Genomic DNA, 20,633 nt, shown 5'->3' on the forward strand with positions numbered 1-20,633 from the left:
TCAACTATAGGCACAAAGTCATATAGCTCTCTAGAACTTATTCATCTTACGTAACTGAAACTTAATGTCAATAAATAGTAACTGTCCATTTTCCCCTCCCCCAGCTTCTTGCAACCACCATTCCACTTTCTGTTTCTATGAGTTTGGCTTAACAAACATGCTTTCCATCTCAGCTTTTTTGTTATAAATGTCCCATGTTCATTAATCCAATCCTTATGCTTTGCTGAGGCAGGAACTGTGCCATAACTTAAGGAAGTTATTCAAGTACAGTCTTAACTAAAGTACATTAGCTAAATACCACCCTGTCCCAAACGGGCTATTCACGCTGTGAGCCACCCAGAAGATGAGGATGTAGCCCCACAGAGACCATGGTTAACTCATCAACAGGATGAAGTGGAAAGGGAGTTGTCTCTGAGAGGATATAAAATGCAACTGTCTAATCCGCACAAGTGGCTCCCGATCAAGCCAGTCAGAACAGTTTGCTGCAGCCAGATTTAATGACCAGTCAAATAGCCATGGCTGTCCTGATTGAGGCTTCATCTATTCTGAGACAAAGACAATGGAACTGTGATCTGTCATGGCATCAGTCATGCTACGGTCGGCCTACTTAAATTCATATAGAAAGAGACAGTCTAAGGTTAGACAGACAACAATTAGATGACTAAGAATGGCAGAAAGGCTAGGCTGAAAAGAAATTACTAGATTGGGCTGTGGGCAGGAGAAGATAACTGTAGGTACAGGAGACAGCAGAATTCTCTTATTTCAGAGGAAAAAGTAATCAGAAAGAAGACAGTCCACAAGCTCAAACACCGACGTGTTTTCCTTCACTAAAGGCAATAATGATATTCTTGCTGATGCTATAATCCTATAGTGCAAAACATAAGGACCTGAGGCAAAACTCTTGACTCTATATAGCTGCCAGACCTGATCAGATGCTGGAGGCCAAATCCCAAATGTATTGTTTTAAGGCATATTTAACATCAGCTCAAATTTCAGAGATAATACTGAGCCAAAACTTCTCAGAGCCTGAGCTATCATTTGGCCACAAGTTTTATTTGGACACAGCATTAACTCATTGGTTCATGGTTTAGTTGCTAAATCGTATCTGACTCTTGCAACCCCATGGACTCTAGTCCGCCAGGCTTCTCTGTCCATAGGATTCTCCAGGCAAGATTGGAGTGGTTGCCATTTACTTCTCCAGGGGATCTTCCCAACCCAGGAATTGAACCCAGATCTCCTGCCTCGCAGGGAGATTCTTTACCAACTGAGCTAGGAGGGAAGATCATTAACTCATTAAGGTCAGCAAACTATGATATAGTCAATTGCGGCTCTGGTGTATATGAACTGCAATATTAAAATTGCTGCCATATATCTTTTGAGAGGTCTTACAGGAACTTCAAATTTTACTGAGGGAGATTCCCATTGCTGTGAAGTTTTTGACCATATTTTTGGTGGGTGACTGGAAACAAGGGGGTGTGCTGTGCTTAATCGCTCAGTTGAGTCCACTCTTTGAGACCCCATGGACTGCAGCCTGCCAGGCTCCTCTGTCCATGGGGATCTCCAGGCAAGAATATTGGAGTGGGTTGCCATGCCTTCTCCAGGGGATCTTCCCAACCCAGGGATTGAACCCAGGTCCCCCGTACTGCAGGCGCATTCTTTACTGGGTATACAAGTCTAAATTTGTACTCTCTTTCCATGAAGTGAACTGGTGAAATTTTCAGAGGTCCTTCCAATCTACCTGAAATTCAGCTTAGGGCCAGGAAGCAAAGAAAATTTAAATCAAATAAACTTAAATCAATAGAAAAAGAATATTTTGCCTTAAAATTCCACTGTTCCCATAAGGAATCAGGAAAATACTGGCAGTTACTTATTTTGAAATAAATGTTTAGGGAGAACAAGTATGGTCCATTTTCTAAGGGAAGTATTATATAACATCAATGTATGGATGGTTTTATTTCTAATTTTTTGATAGAATACATGCATAAATGACATAAATTCAAAACATTAAAGGAAACTGGAAAATTCCTCTTCCTTCTTGTTCACAAAAAATCAATTTCTGATCCAAGATGTAACCACTGTTATCTATGTAATAGATATGCGCCAATCACATAGGTATATGTATACTCACACATTTTCTGCACCCTGCACTTTTCCCTGAAAATACCTATTAGAGTTCATTTCTTATCAGTTTTTACAGATTCAACTCTTTATCAGCTGCATGGTTTTCCTTTTTTTATACATACTATAATTTATTCAATCAATTCCCGAGTTATGGGTATTCAGCCTGTTTTTAATCTTTTGTTATTACAAATAAAGATGCAATTAATATATGTTATACACCTACTTTCACATATATGTGAATATATTTATAGTATCAATTTCTACAGTAGTACTTAGCTATACAAAACGTGAATCTTTAATTTTGGTATTATTACAAAATAACTCTTTCTGAAGGTTGAACCAATTGATTCTTCTGACAACAATGGGACATGGTGCCTGCTCATGTACATTCTCACCACATAATGTGTTATTATATTTCCAGTATGTTCAATCTGATTGGGGTAAAAAGTGGCCAGATTACTGTTTTAATTTGCATTTGTCTTAAAATGAGAAAAGCTGAACTTATGTGAACTTACATGAGCGTATGTTCAAGAGCTATATTTTCTTTTCTTTCTGTGACTATTTAAATAACAGTACATGTTTTCATTTTCTTTTCCTTTTTAATCTATAGCACCTTTTAAGATACAATATGAACAATTTAATTTGGGAATGTGGGGGCTTTTAAAAGTATACAGTGTATGTATTTTGAGTTTATGGTGTTTTGTGCTACAGATTACAAAATTTAATTAAAATATTTTACATGTGATGTGACAATTAAACTCTAATTCTTCTTCGGTTTCTAGATTTTGTGTCGCGTTCTGGAAAGCATCCATGTCCCTGAGAGTGTGGAAGGATACATCATATTTTCTTCCTTCATTTTGATCATTTTATGGTTTAGATTTATAAATTTAAATCTTTGATCTATTTGGAATTTGTCTTCTAATGTTTATTTACGTATTGGCTGTGTTGGGCTTTCACAGCTGCACACAGGGTTTCTCTAGTTATGGGGAGCAGGGCCTGTCTCTACTTGCAGTGCACAGGCTTCCCCTTGCGGAGGCTTCTCCCGTCATGGAGCACGGGCCCTAGGGTGTGCGGGCTTCAGTAACTGCTGCATGTGGGCTGCATAGTTGTGGCTCACAGGCTTCAGAGTGCAGGCGCAGTAGTTGTGTTGCATGACCTTAGTTGCTCTGCAGCAGGTGGGATCTTCCTGGGCCAGGGATGAACTGGTGACCCTTACATTGCAAGATGGATTCTTAACCACTGGATCACCAGGGAAGCCCTAGAATTTGCTTACTATATGGAGTGAGGTAGACATCCATTTGTCCAGTTATTCTAACATTTTATACACACACACACACACACACACACATCCCCAAGGTCAACAAAAAACTTTACAAATCCTAAACATATTTTCATAAAGCTTAGGAAAAAGTCAACACTATACATACCAATCCAATTAGATGTGAGATACAAGTACACTATTTAATAAGGATGAAGGAAGTAAAATATAGTTATTTGCATACTATATAATTGTATGCCTAGAAGAAAATAGAAACATCTGAAAGAGTCCTAAAAGTGGTAAAAGAATTGAGGTGTCTATTTCAAAGGTGATATGAAAACCTCAATATATTTCCTTTATAGTAACAAGTTTTAAAATGCAATAGAAGAAACTAGAACCTTTCCCACCCAAATTATAAACAAAGCAAGGACATCTCCTCTCACCACTTTTTAAGATCATACTGGAAGTCCTAGCTCATGAAATAAGACAAGGAAAGGAAATAAAAGGTTTACAGATTGAGAAGGAAGAAATGAGTGTCTCTGTTGACATCATAATTGCTTAAATTAAAAAAATCCAAAAGAATTAACAAAGAACTCCTGGAACTAATAAGCAATTACAGTGAGGTTGCAAATTACAAGGTTAATATAGAAAAGTCAGTTTCTTTCCTACATTCCAGCAAAGAACAGTTGCAATTGGAAGTTAAAAACAAAAAAACCATTCACATTAGCACTCCCCCCAAAGAAATACTTAAATACAAATGTAACAGATTATGTTCAAGGTCTATATGAGGAAAATTATAAAACTGACCTAAGAACTTGAGTGAGTGTCAGTTGCTCAGTCGTGTCCTACTCTTTGCAATCCCATGGACTGTAGCCCACCAGGCTCCTCTGTTCACGGAATTCTCCAGGCAAGAATACTAGAGTGGGTTGCCATTCCTTTTTCCAGGGGATCTTCCTGACTCAGGGATCAAACCCAGGTCTCCTGCACTATAGGCAGATTCTTTATTGTCTGAGTCACCAGGAAAGTAGTAACTAAATAAATGGAGATAGTCCCTATTCGTGGGTAGGAAGTTTCAATATTATCAAGATGCTCAGTTCAGTTCAGTTCCTCAGTCGTGTCCAACCCTTTGCAACCCCATGAACCACAGCACACCAGGCCTCCCTGTCCATCACCAACTCCCAGAGTCCACTGAAACCCATGTGCATTGAGTCGGTGATGCCATCCAGCCATCTCATCCTCTGTCAACCACTTCTCCTCCTACCCTCAATCTTTCCCAGCATCAGGATCTTTACAAATGAGTCAGTTCTTCACATCAGGTGGCCAAAGTATTGGAGTTTCAGCTTCAACATCAGTCCTTCCAATGAACACCCAGGACTGATCTCCTTTAGGATGGACTGGTTGGATCTCCTTGCAGTCCAAGGGACTCTCAAGAGTCTTCTCCAACACCACAGTTCAAAAGCATCAATTCTTCAGCACTCAGCTTTCTTTATAGTCCAACTCTCATATCCATACATGACCACTGGAAAAACCATAGCCTTGACTAGACAGACCTTTGTTGGCAAAGTAATGCCTCTGCTTTTGAATATGCTATCTAGGTTGGTCCTAACTTTCCTTCCAAGGAGTAAGCGTCTTTTAATTTCATTGCTGTAATCACCATCTGCAGTGATTTTGGAGCCCAGAAAAATAAAGTCAGCCACTGTTTCCACTGTTTCCCCATCTATTTGCCGTGAAGTGATGGGACTAGATGCCATGATCTCAGTTTTCTGAATGTTGAGCTTTAAGCCAATTTTTTCACTCTCCACTTTCACTTTCATCAAGATGCTCTTTAGTTCTTCTTCACTTTCTGCCATAAGGGTGGTGTCATCTGCATATCTGAGGTTATTGATATTTCTCCTGCCAATCTTGATTCCAGCTTGTGCTTCCTCCAGCCGAGTGTTTCTCATCATGTACTCTGCATGTAAGTTAAATAAGCAGGGTGACAATATACAGCCTTGATCTACTCCTTTTCCTATTTGGAACCAGTCTGTTCCATGTCCAGTTCTAACTGTTGCTTCCTTGTCTGCATATAGGTTTCTCAAGAGGCATTTCAGGTGGTCTGGTATTCCCATTTCTTTCAGAGTTTTCCACAGTTTATTGTGAACCACACAGTCAAAGGCTTTGGCATAGTCAATAAAGCAGAAATAGATGTTTTTCTGGAACTCTCTTGCTTTTTCAATGATCCAGCAGATGTTGGCAGTTTGATCTCTGGTTCCTCTGCCTTTTATAAAACCAGCTTGAACATCTGGAAGTTAATGACTCATGTACCATTGAAGCCTGTCTTGGAGAATTTTAAGCATTACTTTACTAGCGTGTGAGATGAGTGGAATTTGTGTGGTAGTTTGAGCATTCTTTGGCATTGCCTTTCCTTGGGATTGGAATGAAAACTGACCTCTTTCAGTCCTGTGGCCACTGCTGAGTTTTCCAAATTTGCTGGCATATTGAGTGCAGCACTTTCACAGCATCATCTTTCAGGATTTGAAATAGCTCAACTGGAATTCCATCACCTCCACTAGCTTTGTTCGTAGTGATGCTTCTGAAGGCCCACTTGACTTCACATTTCAGGATGTCTGGCTCTAGGTGAGTGATCACACCATTGTGATTATCTGGGTCATGAAGATCTTTTTAGTACAGTTCTTCTGTGTGTTCTTGCCACTTCTTCTTAATAGCTTCTGCTTCTGTTAGGTCCATACCATTTCTGTCCTTTATTTAACCCATCTTTGCATGAAAAGTTCCCTTGGTATCTCTTATTTTCTTGAGGAGATCTCTAGTCTTTCCCATTCTGTTGTTTTCCTCTATTTCTTTGCATTGATTGCTAAGGAAGGCTTTCTTATCTCTCCCTGCTATTCATCAGGGAAGTACAAATTAAAACAGTGATGAGATATTACTACATGACCATTAGAATGGCCAAAATCCAGAACACTGACAACACAAAATACTGGCAAGGATGGGAAACAACAGGAACTCTCATTCATTGCTATTTGGAACACTACAGCCACTTTGGAAGAAATTTTGGCAATTTCTTACAAAACAAAACTTACTCTTAGCATATGATTCAGCCATTATCTTCCTTTGTATTTACCCAAATGAGTTTTAATCTTATGTCCACACAAAAGCTTTCACATGGTTGTTTATAGCAGCTTTATTCATAATTGCAAAACTTGGATGCAACCAAGATATCCTTCATTAGCAGAATGAATAAACAAACTGTGGTACATCTAGACAATGGAATATCACTTACTACTGAAATGATATGAGCTAACAAGCCATGTTAGCTAGCAAGCTAACATTCTTTAGGAAGACAAGCAAAAGAAAAGTATAAGCCAATTAGATTTTTAAAAATCCTAAAAAGGAAAAAAATCCAAAAGGAAATAAATTGGAAGCCAGAGGCTGTGAAACAAAAAAGGTTGTAAAAAAGCAAAGTAGAATTTGTGAGTGGAAAGAAATAGTAAAGTAATGGCAATAGCATAACCAATATTAATGTGGGAAAAAGAAGAATAAGGGGGAAATATATTAGAATGTACAAGTATAAATAAAAGAAATGATGCATTCTGATAACACCAAATGGATATAAAAAAGGCAAGCTAAATCTACAACATCAGAATTACATTTTAGTAAGATATTACACATTCCTGCAGGCCTTTGTAAGATCAGAAAGTTTGTGATTCTGTATCACCCCTAATATGTCCCTAATTCATTACATATAATAAGTGTTTTATTATTCGATGAGGTTTTGCTTCTTGACATTTCATATCTCTTTTTCCCTTAGAATATAACACATGCATTAGATATAGGACTTCAATAAGCATTTATCACAGTCAAAACATTTTCCTGAGGAGTTTGGACTGGTGAACAGTATGGTTTTGATTACCCTCATAGTACAGCACTCAATAGGCCAGCAAATTTGGAAAACTCAGCAGTGGTCACAGGACTGGAAGAGGCCAGTTTTCATTCCAATCCCAAAGAAAGGCAATGCCAAAGAATGCTCAAACTACCACACAATTGCACTCATCTCACATGCTAGTAAAGTAATGCTCAAAATTCTTCAAACTAGGCTTCAATGGTACATGAACCATGAACTTTCAGATGTTCAAGCTCGATTTAAAAAAGGCAGAGTAAACAGATCAAATTTCCAACATCCGTTGGACCATCAAAAAAGCAAGAGTTCCAGAAAAACATCTATTTCTGCTTTATTGACTACACCAAAGCCTTTGATGTGTGGATCACAATAAACTGTGAAAAATTCTTAAAAGAGATGTGAATACCAGACCACCTGACCTGCCTCTTGAGATATCTGTATGCAGGTCAAGAAGGAACAGTTAGAACTGGAAATAGAACAACAGACTGGTTCCAAATTGGGAAAGGAGTACGTCAAGGCTGTGTATTGTCACCCTGCTTATTTAACTTACATGCAGAGTACTTCATGAGAAATGCTGGGCTGGAAGATGCACAATCTGGAATCAAGATTGCTGGGAGAAATATCAATAACCTCAGATATGCAGATGACACCACTCTTATGGCAAAAAGCGAAGAAGAACTAAAGAGCCTCTTGATGAAGGTGAGAGAGGAGAGTGAAAAAGCTGGCTTAAAACTCAGCATTCAAAAAACTAAGATCATAGCATATGGTCCTATCGCTTCATGACAAATAGTTGGGAAAACAATGGAAACAGTGACAGACTTTATTTTCTTGGACTCCAAAAATCACTGCAGATGGTGATTGCAGCCATGAAATTAAAAGACGCCTGCTCCTTGGAAGGGAAGCTATGACAAACCTAGACAGTGTATTAAAAAGCAGAGACATTACTTTGATGCCAAAAGTCTGTATACTCAAAGCTGACATGTGAGAGTTGGACTTAAAGTCCAACTCAGAAGGCTGAGCACCGAAGAACTGCTGCTTTTGAAATGTGGTGTTGGAGAAGACTCTTGAGAGTCCCTTGGACTGCAAGGAGATCAAACCAGAAAGTAAATCAACCCTGAGTATGCATTGGAAGGACAGATGCTGAGGCTGAAGCTCCAATACTCTGGCCACCTGATGTGAAGGGCCTACTCATTGGAAAAGATTCTGATGCTGGGAAAGCTTGAGGGCAGGAGGAGAAAAGGATGACAGAGGACAAGATGGTTGGATGACATCACTAACTCAATGGAAATAAGTTTGAGCAAACTCCAGCAAACAGTGAAGGACAGGGAAACCTGGTGTGATGCAATTCATGGGGTTGCAGAGAGTCAGACACAACTGAGTGACTGTACAACAAACAGAGGCTTGGTCTAGATTTTTGACAATGAAGACAAAGAAAAATGGATGGGATCAGAATCTATTTTGGAGACATAATGCTTAAATATTAGATGGGAGCAAATGCATGACATTGTCTTTTGAATATGAAATTTGGGAGGAAAAATCTGAGCAGAAAAGCTCCAATGTGAAAATTGGTATTGCTTTCAAATACACATTTGTATGTGTATGTATTTGAGAACCAGAGATACATTTTAATCCTTTAATCCTTGTGTTTATATGGAGCAACTGAACAATAACAACAACAGCTTGAGGAAATTGGGCCTTTTATAAGTTAATATTATGCCGTTTCTTTTGCCTCTGTCCTTGACTACACAGCTATACCCTCCAAATAAACTTCTATGAAATTACAAGATGATATTTTGTTATATATGCGTTGTGCTTAGTTGTTCAGTCAGGCCTGACTCTTTGTGACCCTGTGGACTATAGCCCACCAGACTCCTTTGTCCATGGGGATTCTCCAGGCAAGAATATTGGTGTGGATTGCCATGCCCACCTCCAGGGGATTTTCCCAACCCTGGGATCCAGCCCAGGTCTCTAGCATTGCTGGCAGATTCTTTACCATCTTAGCCACCTGGAAAGCCCATTCATATGTTATTCCTCTGCTAAATTGCCTCTTTCATTGAGAATCTGAGTGAGAAAAAAAATGTGCCATTTAATGCTGCCCTTAAAAGACTCCCAACATCCACAACTTTGCATCCTAATGCTATTGCTGATTTAGATGAGGAATAAAATAATTTAGGTAACTTCTCATGGAATTATTTTGGTTCTTGAATTCCATGTTACTTTTAAAGCCTAAATGTAATTTCCCTCTCCACTCCGTCCATTCCCTCACCCCAACGTGATAAGAACATTTTATCACGGTTTCCTCCAAACTTCTACTACTGCCATTGTGATCTATTAGAATAATAATTATTATTCTATGCCTTATCTGACTCTGGAAGAGAATTTACAGGGAAAAACCGGCCAACTGATAAGTCAATTAAACATACAGTCTGATGTTTTCTCAGGTTGTCACTTAGAAGTTTTTCCTTACAGACAAGTGTTCAATTCAGTTCAGTTGAGTTGGTCAGTCATGTCCAATTCTTTGCAACCCCATGGGCTGCAGCATGCCAGGCCTTCCTGTCCATCACCAACTCCGGAGTTTACTCACACTCATGTCCATTGAGTCAATGATGCCATCCAACTATCTCATCCTCTGTTGTCCCCTTCTCCTCCTGCCTTCAATCTTTCCCAGCATCAGGATCTTTCCAAATGAGTCACTTCTATGCTTCGGGTGGCCAAAGTATTGGAGTTTCAGCTCCAACATCAGTCCTTCCAGTGAATATTCAGGACTGATTTTCTTTAGGATGGACTGGTTGGATCTCCTTGCAGTCCAAGGGACTCTCAAGAGTCTCCAACAACACAGTTCAAAAGCATCAATTCTTCGGTGCTCAGCTTTCTTTATAGTCCAACTCTCACATCCACACATGACTACTGGAAAAACCATAGCTTTGACTAGACGGACATTTGTTGGCAAAGTAATGTCTCTGCTTTTTAATATGCTGTCTAGGTTGGTCATAACTTTTCTTCCAAGGAGCAAGCATCTTTTAATTTTATGACTGCAATTACCATCTGCGTGACTTTGAAGCCCAAAAAAATAGTCTGTCACTGTTTCCCCATCTATTTGCCATGAAGTGATGGCGCCAGATGCCATGATCTTAGTTTTCTGCAGACAAGTATATAGATACATAAATAATCCTTGACATAATCATATTTTAATGATGTGGAAGAGATCCTTAGAGTTTATAAGACAGGCTTTTCAGTCAGAGAAGAATTAGTTTGCTTCAGTCTCTGAACTTCTGAAAGGTTAAGTAAGTTAGTTTAAGAGAATCAGATAAAGATAAATAAATCATAAAATCAAGAAATAGCAAATGTTTAAAGAAAAGTTAAAAACCATCTATTCCATCCTTTTCATTTAATAGAAAACAAACAAAATCAAAACGAAATTGATACTTTGTTTAGGATTTGTGTGCTTATTACTTCCAAAACAAATACCTGATTTATCCAGGTCACAAGTTTATTAATGAACTGGATTCAGAGTATTTCCTGACTCCCAAGCCAGTGCCTGCCCATATTTAATAGTTATGAAATGATTTTCAAGTACTTATATGATTTTAAACTTAAATAAAATATATACAAATATAACACAAGTAGCTATGGTAACCTAGCATTCATTCAATGAATTATATTTCTTGCAAAACCCCGAAACAAACCTAGTAAATGAAGTATTTTGGCAGAAGTTGAAACTATCTTTAAAAAAAATCTGAAAAATACTAGACACCAAAAGGAATGATCATAATACTTAAATTTAAAAACTGTGTTATGCAGATTTGAAACCTGTTCAATCATCTTTCCACGGTCAATTTATATTTTATTTCTATAACATTTTTATGTTTTGCTAAACCCACTTCTATTTACTACTGAGCAGATCACTCTGTTTAATTCATTAGCTCCACTCAAAGGTTTTCTAATCAAAGCTATAATTATATAACACTGATGTATCTTGACCACCTTATATTATATAATTTAACACAGGGAAAATCCTTATATCTGCAATTCTGTCTTTAAATTGATTTGATTTTCTTTTTTTTTTAATTTTTTTATTAGTTGGAGGCTAATTACTTCACAACATTTCAGTGGGTTTTGTCATACATTGATATTAATCAGCCATAGATTTACACGTATTCCCCATCCCGATCCCCCCTCCCACCTCCCTCTCCACCCGATTCCTCTGGGTCTTCCCAGTGTACCAGGCCCGAGCACTTGTCTCATGCATCCCACCTGGGCTGGTGATCTGTTTCACCATAGATAGTATACATGCTGTTCTTTTGAAACATCCCACCCTCACCTTCTCCCACAGAGTTCAACAGTCTGTTCTGTATTTCTGTGTCTCTTTTTTTGTTTTGCATATAGGGTTATCGTTACCATCTTTCTAAATTCCATATATATGTGTTAGTATGCTGTAATGTTCTTTATCTTTCTGGCTTACTTCACTCTGTATAAGGGGCTCCAGTTTCATCCATCTCATTAGGACTGGTTCAAATGAATTCTTTTTGACGGCTGAGTAATATTCCATGGTGTATATGTACCACAGCTTCCTTATCCATTCATCTGCTGATGGGCATCTAGGTTGCTTCCATGTCCTGGCTATTATAAACAGTGCTGCGATGAACATTGGGGTGCATGTGTCTCTTTCAATTCTGGATTCCTCAGTGTGTATGCCCAGCAGCGGGTTTGCTGGGTCATATGGCAGTTCTATTTCCAGTTTTTTAAGGAATCTCCACAATGTTCTCCATAGTGGCTGTACTAGTTTGCATTCCCACCAACAGTGTAAGAGGGTTCCCTTTTCTCCACAGCCTCTCCAGCATTTATTGCTTGTAGACTTTTGGATAGCAGCCATCCTGACTGGCGTGTAATGGTACCTCATTGTGGTTTTGATTTGCATTTCTCTGATAATGAGTGATGGTGAGCATCTTTTCATGTGTTTGTTAGCCATCTGTATGTCTTCTTTGGAGAAATGTCTGTTTAGTTCTCTGGCCCATTTTTTGATTGGGTCATTTATTTTTCTGGAATTGAGCTGCAGGAGTTGCTGTATATTTTTGAGATTAATCCTTTGTCTGTTTCTTCATTTGCTATTATTTTCTCCCAATCTGAGGGCTGTCTTTTCACCTTGCTTATAGTTTCCTTTGTTGTGCAAAAGCTTTTAAGTTTCATTAGGTCCCATTTGTTTATTTTTGCTTTTATTTCCAATATTCTGGGAGGTGGGTCATAGAGGATCTTGCTGTGATTTATGTCGAGAGTGTTTTGCCTATGTTCTCCTCTAGGAGTTTTATAGTTTCTGGTCTTACATTTAGATCTTTAATCCATTTTGAGTTTATTTTTGTGTATGGTGTTAGAAAGTGTTCTAGTTTCATTCTTTTACAAGTGGTTGACCAGTTTTCCCAGCACCACTTGTTAAAGAGGTTGTCTTTTTTCCATTGTATATCCTTGCCTCCTTTGTCAAAGATAAGGTGTCCATAGGTTCGTGGATTTATCTCTGGGCTTTCTATTCTGTTCCATTGATCTATATTTCTGTCTTTGTGCCAGTACCATACTGTCTTGATGACTGTGGCTTTGTAGTAGAGTCTGAAGTCAGGCAAGGTTGATTCCTCCAGTTCCATTCTTCTTTCTCAAGATTACTTTGGCTATTCGAGGTTTTTTGTATTTCCATACAAATTGTGAAATTATTTGGTCTAGTTCTGTGAAAAATACCGTTGGTAGCTTGATAGGGATTGCATTGAATCTATAGATTGCTTTGGGTAGAATAGCCATTTTGACAATATTGATTCTTCCAATCCATGAACACGGTATGTTTCTCCATCTGTTTGTGTCCTCTTTGATTTCTTTCATCAGTGTTTTATAGTTTTCTATGTATAGGTCTTTTGTTTCTTTAGGTAGATATACTCCTAAGTATTTTATTCTTTTTGTTGCAATGGTGAATGGTATTGTTTCCTTAATTTCTCTTTCTGTTTTTTCATTGTTAGTATATAGGAATGCAAGGGATTTCTGTGTGTTAATTTTATATCCTGCAACTTTACTATATTCATTGATTAGTTCTAGTAATTTTCTGGTAGAGTCTTTAGGGTTTTCTATGTAGAGGATCATGTCATCTGCAAACAGCGAGAGTTTCACTTCTCCTTTTCCTATCTGGATTCCTTTTACTTCTTTTTCTGCTCTGATTGCTGTGGCCAAAACTTCCAACACTATGTTGAATAGTAGTGGTGAGAGTGGGCACCCTTGTCTTGTTCCTGATTTCAGGGGAAATGCTTTCAATTTTTCACCATTGAGGGTGATGCTTGCTGTGGGTTTGTCATATATAGCTTTTATCATGTTGAGGTATGTTCCTTCTATTCCTGCTTTCTGGAGAGTTTTAATCATGAATGGGTGTTGAATTTTGTCAAAGGCTTTCTCTGCATCTATTGAGATAATCATATGGTTTTTATCTTTCAATTTGTTAATGTGGTGTATTACATTGATTGATTTGCGGATATTGAAGAATCCTTGCATTCCTGGGATAAAGCCCTAAGGAGAAAGCAGTCTCCTGCCAAAATGACTTGCAGCACCCCACTACTATTCTGGGGACGTAATCCATCTGGGCACAGTACTTCATGAGGAAGTGTTTCAGTTGATTTTGTGGTGTTTCTGCCACCTACTTTACAACAGAATGTTACTGCCAACAATAATAAAAATAACTAGGCAAATGTTATTCTCACGGTTGTAATCTCACATCATTATTTCTTAAACAATCAAGAAAGAAGCTGCTTTTACAAAGAATTTTACAAGCCTAAGAAATATTGTTTTATGAATTTCTTTTCTAGAAATAACTGGTTTTGATATGCTTTATAATAACTGTATTTCATGTGGTTTTTAACAAGACCCTTTTTTATTATTATAACTGGGAATGACTAAATAATATATTTCATCCCTGTGTTTAAAATATTTGCATTCTTTCAAAACTTTATTAACTTTCAAAAAAATTTGAATCTTTCAAAACTAATTTTCATGTTATATGGAAATTACATTTCAAACAAGGTCACATATCTAATATACATCTCCATGTACATTTGTTCATTTCAGGAGTATTTTTCAGGGCATCCTAATAATAGACTACAAGCTACAAAATTCAGTAAATCCCCTAGTGCCTTTGCTGATCCAATATCAATAAACTACTTGGTCCAAATTGACATCATTATTACTGTGTTGAATAAATGGTCTGTATTCACTTCAGATGCTAATGCAAAATTAACACAGAGTAGAATCAACAAGTGCACTATGCGGAACTAAAATAAAACACCACTTTCCAGGCATGTTTGGAATAAAAAAAATGTATAACCGCTTCTTTATTAATAAAGTTGTGCAATTGTTGGGCTTTTGCCTTGTTGTATGATTATTTAATTAAATGTTTAGAAAAACAAAATATGAGCCCTCACATTAGTTGAAGTTGACTTTGAATGTTATCCCAGTTTGGCAATAGGTTTGAGGCAGTATTTGGTAAATTAAAAAATATATACAGACTCATTATCAGCTCCCATAAAGTGCTTGATCACACATGTCCTCCTGTAGACCACAGGCTTGACCACTGTCATGCCACAGAGAACTCATCTACTTAAATTTAACTCTAATAGACACCATCCTGCCTGCCTTTAATCCTATCTTTCTTTGCCCAGTGGAAAATTTTATTTGGCAAAATAATTAATTGGGTCCAGTCTTCTGAACAATTGCTATTTCCAGGTTATGCCTTTATACCATTAATTTGTTTCCTGAACTCCAGAAACTGCTCCCTAATATAAGATATACTTTGCACTTGGTGGATCCCTGAGCAAGATACTTTAACAGTATGAAGTGCTGAAATGCTTGTGTCCTAGACTTGGGCTGAGAATCTTAGCCTTTAGAAAACTCATTATGCGATGGCATAATTTAGTGAAATATAACTTTGTGTGTTATATACATATTCCTTTCTCTTTTATACATTCTCCTTTCTCTGTTTATACATTTTCCTTTCTCTGTCATTTCAATCATATTGAATTGTGAGGTTTTATTACCTCAGGAATTTTAGTAGAGCAGTAAATAGGAGCTGCTTGCAGTCCATGCTCCTGGTAAAACCTTAAATGCACTGCAAACAAGAGCTTTGGGTCACAGAGCAGGGGAGACAAGGTCACGGAAATTAGGGAGGATATAAAGGGAAGACTCATAGTTCTTGGCTGTGTCTGTGGTTACAGATTTTGACAGACAGAGGTGCAGGGCACTCAGAGCCTACTGTGGATGTCCCAGGCCTGCTTCCCTGGGGAGCAGGGAAGCACACTTCTATCCAGGCTAACCACAGCAGGCTGTGAATGCAGACATTTGTTAGAACTCAGAAGTGCAGAGACCGGTCCTGTTCCTCTGCTCACCCTTCCCTTTCTTGTCGCTCATCTTTTCTATCCCAACTCTCCTTGAATCCCTTTCCCATCCTTTCCCTCAGCCCCCATTTTGCTTCCACTGCTCATCTTCCCCACGCTCTCCACACACCCCCTTCCTTTGCAGAAATTCCAGGAGTCCATTCAATTTTTTTTTTAAACTACTGCCAAAAAATAATTTAATATAAAACTCCACAAAGATATAAATAAATATATAAGATATAAATGATATAAATAAAGATGAAATAAATGCCACTATTCTTGCTGTTCTCTCTCAGGCAAGGCAAGTCATTTGTGGCCAGGTCCCTGAAGGAGGGGTGGGCGTTCTGTAGCCATAAGTAGCAGCCAGGGGACATGGTGCTAGAGTTGGCATTTGTCCTTTGATGGTTATGGGACAAAAAGGGGAGAAAAACAACCAGGCTTACTTGGTACAATTCCCATTGAAGGAAAGTAGAAGCCAGCAATAGCATCTAACACAAGATGTGAGGGAGGAAATGCTTACATTCCCTCCTTGCAAATATCTACCTTGATCATCACTTCAGTGAAAGGATGCAATATTTTCAATTAGGATGTAAACAATTTCAGGACTCATGCATGGTACATGTGATTAGACTCTGTTAATGACAGAAACAGAGTCCATCTTTTTGGTCACGTCTTTACTGAATGTCTAGGTATTCTTAAGAATTCTTAATTGTTTATTTTTATTTTAGGAAGATTTTCACCCTTCACTCTAGTGAGTGCTGCCTGACAGTTCAGAGTATGAAATAGTTCTCGAGAAGTCCCAGAGCAGCTGCAAGCTAGAAGGATGTGGAAATGGTGTCACACAGGAAGTAGCCTGGAGGGTGGAATTCTGCCCAGGGGGTTCCTCTTTAGCAAGAACGCAATTTGAAGTTACTCTTCTGGCCCAAAGAAGTTTGTATGTATGACACCATTTCTTCACAAATCAAAACTGCCGGAGGCAGAGTTGATATACGGAGAAACATAGCCCACGACTGAGGGGCAGTTGAGTAGAGACAGGACAGAACTACAGGGGGAAGAAAAAGATGGCAGAGGAGGGGAGAGGAGAGTGTTGCATACAGATGAACAGCCCTGGGGGAGGAGGATCTAATGACGGAGACTCACTTTCCAGAACAACCTGAAGATGAAGGGAAACTCCCTGAGACATGAGGAATTAAGATCAGAAGTATCAGAGCTACTGAAACTCAGTTGAAAAATATTCTGTATATGCAAAATCTTAAAATTGAACACTTAAAGGCAAAGTAATAGTATTATGTACAATTATTATTTGTTCATAGAAAAACCCTATCAATACAGGGTAAACTGAAAGAAGTTACAGAAAATAGATCTTGAAAAATGGAGATGATTTCCTGATTCAAAATTCACTATATTAAATTTTATTTCTCATCAATGACATACAATTATGATTCACTTATTACATATAATTATACTTATGTTAACTGTTTTATCTGTCAGTCTGTGATATGAATTCAATCATCCTCACTGCATTTCTTCTGCAGTGTACTGGTCTGTGTTAAAGTGACCCTCTAGCTATTGCTACAGTTTTATCTAGATTGAATGCCCACCAGCTGATGATTAGCACAGATTTGTATAGAGTGGACATGACCAGATGTCCAGAACATCTGTCACAGCAAAGCCTTAGCTGGAACTATTTCTGTCTCTCTGTGCAACATATGATATGTGCAATCAATTTTGTTCATTCTTCAAATATTTATTGAATGTATACCATGTACAAGGCACTGAGCAGGGCTGTTAAGGATATTAAGTTAGCAAGTGGAAAAGAACAATATTGGGAATACTGGAAGGTAAGCAAATTCCTTTTAATAAGCTACCTTATGAAATAAACCTTAGGGCACGTGGACCTTAACTTGAGAATTAGATATTAGCTTTTTTATCTTAATGGATTCAATATTTTAGTCCCAGAGAGGAGAAAAAAGGATGCTGAACACTGAAGCACTGAAAACTGAACATTTCTCCCAACCTCACAAGTCAAGAGAATGTCTGTGTGTGTGGCCGGTGAATGTGTGAGCTGCAAAGCTATTCTGAATTATTACTGCTAAACCATGCTTTAATAATTGGGGAACCATTGTACCATCTGTATTCACAGTCTCACACAAAACTATCAGGCCAGAGTGATTTTTCTGTAATCTGGATGCCCATTTTAAAAATAAATTCATTTAAGACATTCTTAGTATATCATACTGAATGTTAATAAGCCTGTAAGACAAAAAAAAGTCCACTGCATGTCCCGTTTTCATTCTACCTAACCAGTTTTGTGGCACCAGTGTCTTTCATCCAGGTGTCAGTGAAGAGCTAGTTAAAATAAAAATTCCTAAAGAAAAAAATGCATGCTTTTTGGATCCATTTCTCTTCTTCCATTTCAATATATTTTCTAACATTTAAGTGCTGAGAAAAATTTCCCTTTTTGTTATCCTCCATAAGCAGGTGGCAGCTGAAGTTGTTCAATTACATGCTTTGTTGAATAAAACCTTATAAATAATGTAGACTGTTATTACATTTAACTAAAGCTTATACTCAAATGATTTTTCCTTCTGCACTTATTTCCAAACATTTTTCACCTAATGCTTCACCTCCAGCCCCGGTAAACTCCCAAAGCCCCTGAACTAGGCAGGGTCTGATTGTTTTCAAAAAGTTACAGAGTTGATCTGGAAGAGTGTTGACTTGTTGAAAAAACTGCTATTTTCTGGGTAGAGTGTTGAAAGGAGGAAACATAATGATGTTCAAAGACCAACTCATCACTGGGCCTGGGCAGGCAGACAGATAGGGAAAGCCAGGGCCAGCTTACACCTTGGAGGATACCAGTAGTCACAATGGTGATTTAAAGAAACTGAATAGGGCTGCCAGAAACAATACATGACATCCAATTAAACCTAAACCTCAGATAAGCCACAGACTCTCTTTTATAGTATAAGCATATACCGTACAATATTTGGGGCATACTTTACACTAAAAAATTATTTATTGCTTATCTGAAATTCAAATGTAATTGGGTATCCCTTATTTTTATTTGTTAAATCTAGTCCTCCTAAATCCAAAGAAAGCCTTCTTTGCTAAAAATTCTTTTCACATTGCCTAACATTCAATTAATTAACATTTTTTGATCAGTTAAGAAGCACTCTCTTTTAAAAGATAAATATTTCTGGGAATTATATGAGTTGTTCACGTGTCAATGTGAATTAATTTAAAGAGACTACTTAATTCCCAATGTCTAGCTCATTTCTCTGAATCAAAGTGGGTCAGTCAGTCAGACTGAAGGGCCTGGGACTGTTTTTTTTTTTTTTGGCGGGAAGAGGTTGATTATGGTTGAGTAGAAACTGTTAATTTCAATGGGAGGATATCTGCAGATGAACCAGTTTTGTTTTGTTTTTTTTTTGATGAATCAGTTTTAGTGAGGATTTTCTGACAGTTATCAAAGGCCAGGGAGAGACTAGACAAAGGATGGAATGGGGCTAAGAGTATAAGGTAATAGCGCCAGAGAAAGCCCACTTATTCTAGATTTTTTTTTTCTTAAAAACAGTACTTACTTCATGAGGGAATCAGCAGTGCCCCCCCCCCTTTTTTTCTTTAAGTGGATTATGGTAAATATTAAAATCAGTGGCAAGTAGATTTTCACAAATGGTGAAAAGATGGCAATTAAAATCACAAGACAGGTCAAGTTAACTAATTTCACTGTGGTTTCAATGTGTGTAAACAATGATGGTTATATTAATAACATTGGTTTCCATTTTAAACAGAAATCTCAACTAGAAGGGTCTGAAAGCCCAGCTCTTGGCATGGATTATATCCGCTCCTTCACACCCTGTTTATTCAGATCACTAAGAACGAAACCAGTAAACCTGAACAGCCATAATAACAGGAAGAAAAATGCTCTTACACATTTTCTTGAGTCATAAACCTATAAACTTTTGAGAGAGATAAAGCAATTATAGATTTCCTTCAGCCTTAGATGTGACGCAATATATTCCTAGCCCTAGCAAAAATGAAAGGATATTAATTTGGCAGCATTTAGCTCTTCTTAAACAGAGTCTAAACCATACAGTTTCCCAAGTCACCAAAGTCCACACCCTACATTGTCTACCACTCACTGGGCATAAGATAGATGTTTTCTTACAAAATGTAGCTAATACTGTTACATGTTTACCATCGTTACAAACTCCTTTCACTTTCTATGACACCCAGAAAAGTAAGATGGACTGAACAGCTTTTCAAACTTTTTGATGAATTGAACAACTGTTCATTAAAATTCATATTTTAAAGTGAAATCCTCCAGATAGATTCTAAATTTCAAAATCTAATATTTTATATTAGTATTGCTATTCATTTCTTGTAACCAAACAATCCAAGTTTAAAATTTCATTTTCCTAAGACTTGTGTATTAAAATAAATGTAATTGACCAAAATTAAATCAGACTACAGTTACATTCATTCCAATTACTAGCAAGTTACTGTACCCACAATCTGCATGAAACAGATGTCAGAACATAATAATCTATTTTGCAATGGATTTATATTTTTGCCTCCTTTTGAACAATAACATTTATGGGAAACACAGCTAAACAGCTGTCTGACTAATGGGGAAAGCTATGCAATGCACAGCTTCGCAGCAATGCACAAATGCAGTACAGACACTGCAGAGAGGCTGGAAATAAAATCACTTCTTTCAGGAGCAGCACTGCTGGCTCTCAGCTGAGATGAAACAGATTTTCTTTTCTTTTTTTAAAATTCACATAACTAATCTAACATTAATTCCCTTAAACACTGACTACATGGAAAGAATATTGTTTGACACTTTTTAGAAACTAGAGACATAGCAGTTTTAAATATTTTTTTGTCTCTCTGGTAACTGAAGTGAAGAGTCTTTGCAAGACGACTTAGATGCTACTGATTTGAATGAAGGAAAAAATGGATAAAT

At 37.6% G+C, this 20,633-nt stretch overlaps 1 protein-coding gene across 9 annotated transcripts in view; it reads right to left on the minus strand.

The window, feature by feature from the left end:
• The window catches only part of SCN1A (sodium voltage-gated channel alpha subunit 1), a 186,969-nt gene that overhangs the window by 91,152 nt on the left and 75,184 nt on the right, over positions 1-20,633 (minus strand). The gene's annotated exons all lie outside the window — the stretch shown is intronic.

Source organism: Cervus canadensis, chromosome 15, assembly GCF_019320065.1.
Source record: "Cervus canadensis isolate Bull #8, Minnesota chromosome 15, ASM1932006v1, whole genome shotgun sequence".
Lineage (NCBI taxonomy): Eukaryota > Metazoa > Chordata > Mammalia > Artiodactyla > Cervidae > Cervus > Cervus canadensis.